The sequence below is a fragment of the Papaver somniferum genome, chromosome 4 (genome assembly GCF_003573695.1).
Source record: "Papaver somniferum cultivar HN1 chromosome 4, ASM357369v1, whole genome shotgun sequence".
NCBI lineage: Eukaryota > Viridiplantae > Streptophyta > Magnoliopsida > Ranunculales > Papaveraceae > Papaver > Papaver somniferum.
Window position 1 is genome coordinate 20,758,409 of NC_039361.1, and position 4,869 is coordinate 20,763,277.

The window sequence follows — 4,869 nt, forward strand, 5'->3', positions numbered from 1 at the left end:
AAACCCTAGCAAATTATTCTTTTAATCACCACCACAAAGATGGTAATTATTATTTCTATCTGCTAATTTTAGGTTTTCTTTGATTTTTTTTTTTTTTTTGCGATTTTAAAGTTGATTTTCACCCTAATATTCTAACATGCTCAATTTTAGGGCAATTTTACATATTACCCATTCACAATTGGACGAAACTGGAATCATCCATCTAAGTTCTAAATCTGGTCAAAGTTGTTGTGAAATTGGTGTGTATGTTTTGAAGTTGTGTTGAGTTGTTATTGGTAAACCAGTGTTAGTATAAAATATGATGAAATCAATTTCATCCAGGTCTAATCAGCAGTTTCAGCAGGCTTAAACTCGAACTAAACTAGTTTAATCCGGGTTTAATATGTGAGATACATTTATTTATGATAGGATGTAACTGCTTTCATCCAGGTTTAATATATAGTGCACAAGGTTTCATCCAGGTTTTCACGAGGATGAAACTGCTTTCATCCAGGTTTACATGTGTTGTACATGGTTTCATCCAGGTTTATACTATAATGAAACTGGTTTCATCAAGGTTTAATATATAATAAACGATCAATGAACTACTATCTAAAATTATTGTAGGAAGTAAAATCAGGAACAATAACGAAGAACAAAGTGCATGCGTGACGTGGAGTGATATTGGAACGAAGAATATGCATGACAGTCCCATAGCTAGAGCAGCCACAACTCTGTTGAAATGATTGGACGCGATGAATTGGTAAAAAAAAACTGGCGTCATTATGGGCTACCCTGAAAGAATTAGGGGCGACATAATAAGACAAAATAGGTTGAAAATACTTATATGTCCCTTCATAATCGGTAGTTTAGTTTTTTTTTTATCTACCGATTGTGACTATGTTCTTCTCTTATTTGAGAAATCCAAAATTTTATTGGTTTTGAAAAATTTAAATTTGGGGATACTACCACAATCGGTAGATAAATAACATCACGATAGATAATAAACATCACGAAACAACCGATTGTGCAAATAGAGAAATTCAAAATTCCATTGATTTTTGAAAATTTTGAATTTGGGACTACTAGAACAATCGGTAGATAATGATGTACAATCGGTAGATAAAAAATATCATGAGTCTACCGATTGTGAAAATAGAGAAACTCAAAATTCCATTGGTTTTTGAAAATTTTGAATTTGGGACTACTACCACAATCGGTAGATAATGAACATCACGAGACTAGAAACTACCGATTATGCAAATAGAGGAATTCAAAATTCCATTGGTTTTTGAAAAATCTGAATTTGGGGCAACTACCATAATCGATAGAAAATTAACATCACAAAATTACTATTTTAACTACCGATTATAATTTTCGTAACACAAACCAACATACATCGATATACACTACCGATTGTAGTATTGTCTACCGATTATGGTAGCTCCCAAATTCGAAAAATTTGAGATCTTTTCAAATTTCAATTTTGGGGCAACTTCATAATGGGGAGACACGGTAAATAAATACCCTCTGATTGTAGGTTATTTCAAAATAACAAAACATTAAAACTACATATGTACATATTACCCTCCGATTATCCTAACATCTACCGATTATGGAGGGAAACTACCGATTATAGTTTTATTTACCGATTATGAAGGGTATAATTGCCATTTCGAAAAATCACCGATAAGGGATGACTTAATTTTAGGTTTGGGTGACCTTTTTTGTCTTTTTGTGTCGCCCCTAATTCTTTCAAGGTATCCCCTAATGACGCCAGGAAAAAAAAAGGTTTTTGTGGATATTTTAGGTAGACAATTTTTTTTGTATTTTTATTTTTCTGTGCAGATTACCCAAAATGGTTAATAGAAAAATATATTTTTAATTCCCTTATATTTAAACATTATCAAACTTTACATGTCCTTTACATCCAAGAATTATTGTTTTAGGATTAATTGACCAACTTTTTGTTTGTACATTCACTGCATCTCCTAGAATATTCTTCAATTTGACATCTTAGTTCTTAATATTTTGAGTTAAAGACGGCACTGCAAAAACAACTTGCAAATTTTAAGCAACAACCAACTTTATAATGATATAACTGATGCCTTCTGCTTGTGCACATCCATTTTGTCCGACAAGTAAAGTGATGAATGTATTGAGTTTCGACTGATGCGCATTATGATTGAAATGCCAAGCAATGCATAAATTCTATGACAATAGAATTTTCGGACTGCGTTGCGTTCACGAATAAGAAACTAAGCCGAATGGAATAATATCCGTTTCAGATGAACTTATAGAGAGAGTAGAGTTTTTCGGATATGGAGGCACCATATGAGAAAATGTTCGTTTAGTGAACCAACATTCTGGCTAGGTAGTCACTATGGAAATAATCTAAATTCGAGGTCGGGTTTTGTAAATTTGTTGATGCATTATAGTTGTTTGACCTATCTAGTGTGTTTCTCAATGCCGGCGTGTTCAAATTTGTTGGAAGATTTACCAATACCGTTTGTTCGCTGAGCGAAACATTTTATTCTTCGTAGATTTAACACAATCTCAACCCTCCTCCCGCCGTTCCGGCTCCTTTGGCTAGGTTATTCATGAGGCTCGCTGGTAGGTTAGCACAACAACCTGTTCAATTAATGTAATAGTATGTCGTTGGAGCTTAGCTTGTTAGGCTTCCAACTAGGTTCATGTAATAATATCTATCCAATAATAATAAAAATTTAACACATGGATTTTACTTTTTGTTTTTTTAGCGCATGGATTTTACACACGCTAAGAATAGACAGCTAGAATTTGGAAGTGTAACTACGTATGTCACCACCCGATCGAATTTGTAAGGCGATGATTTTTGTATATCAAAATTTTGATTTTGAAGATTTGATTTCTTTGGAAGACCAATGACATACCATTTCATGTATATATTATTTCGAAAGTAAGCTTGTGATTGAACATAATCGCCTCATGAAGAGTTTCACATTTGTTGTTAATGATGGGCAGACCGTGGAGTATGAGCTATCACAAAAACTTCATATACCATTGCCTTGTAATTTATATGATATTCAATGGCCAAAAAACAATCAAAGTCCAGTTATTAGTTCTCTACAATTGTATAAAAAAAAACTGAAATGTTAGAAGTAAAATGTGAATGTTAAGTGTTGGCTAGTAAATAGGAAGAAAGAGTTGGATTTCATTTTAAATTAGACAAAACACAGCTAAGATGTTGGAAGAAATTGAAAAGGGATAAATTGAGTATTCAAGAATTATTCTTTTTCAATGCGATAGAGAATTTATTCTTACAAAATGTTTTGTTAAACTCGTTCTGAATACAAATCGTACTTTAGTTTGGCTGCAAGAAACGGCTAAGCGTCGTGGACAATAACCCGTATTCTAAGAAACAAATTCTTGAAAATTAAGAGAATCTGGAGTTATGTTGACAAAATTTTTCAAAGATTAAGCGAAATTGATCCAAACATTCTCTTTTGTAAACTCATAGTATTATAAATTGGAACTGATACAATGGATCCTGTGAGAGACGTTTTACTGCTATCTCTTAGAATTTTATTCGATTTAATCGTTTTATTTTTTTCGATGATGGCGCTGCAAGAATAATTAGTAGAATTCAAGCAGCAACCAGGAAAATGCAATCTATCAAGTATCAATGAAGCTTGAGCAGCAGGGTTTTCTTTATCATCGAGGTCTCTTTACCACCCCATAAATCTGTACATATTTCAGCATCATATGTATCCAATTGCTTATTGCTGCCAAAGCTCTTGCGGTCCCAATTTTCAAATGAGACTTCAACATATTGAATACTGACAATAATATCCGGAAAGTACAAACTGGGCCTCCATTGAAATATGTCCAATTTAGCCAGCATATTTGTAAGAGGGATTTCCCGTTTAGTCCACTAAACCCGACCCGGGTTAGTGGCTAGTCCAGCGGGATTAAACATTTATCCTTTAGTCCAAAAAGGTTTAAACATATGTAAAGTTACCAGGCTATCCTCACTCACGCTTTAATCGTTTCCTCCCACTACTTCCTTCTTTATTCTTCTCTACAACTTCTTCGTTATTTCTTCTCGATCAACAGTAATGAAAACTGCAAAATCAAAACAGCAAAAATAAACTAAAATATGATTAGGTTTAGAGCAAAAATAATCAAAATGAAAAATCAAATTTTCAAACCAACCAAACAAACTGAAATGTTAAAAAGGAAATCATCAAACAGACAAACAAAAAAATCAAACAAACTCATCAAACTGTGCATATTGATCAATAATACATATTGAAAAAAGATTGAAGAAAACCCTATTTTACTAAAACCATGGAGAAATTTACATTTGGTGAATCCTGGTAAAAACAAGATCGAAGAATACAAAGAATACACAAATACCACAGTAGAAGAAGAGAGTACAAAATAAAGAGTAGAAGATCCAATTGTACATATTGATCAACAATACATATTGATATGTACCGAAGGAAAATATGTATTGAAGGAAAAAGTATGATTCAACAGTACATATTGATCTAATAGTACATGTTGATATGTACTCATGGAAACCATGTACTGAGGGGAAAAGAGCACAAAAGAAAAAAAGAGTAGATGATCCAACACTACATATTGATATGTACTAAAGAAAAATACGTACCCAAAGAAAAAGAGTGGATGATCCAACAATACATATCCAATAATACATATTGATATGTACTGAACAAAAACGTGTATCAATGGAAAAGTATATGATTCAATAGTACATATTGATACAACAATACATATTAATATTTACTCAAGGAAAATATGTACAGAAGAAAAAAAAGTACAAAAGAAAAAAGAGTAGATGATCCAACAATACATGTTGATATGTAATGAAAGAAAATATGTATA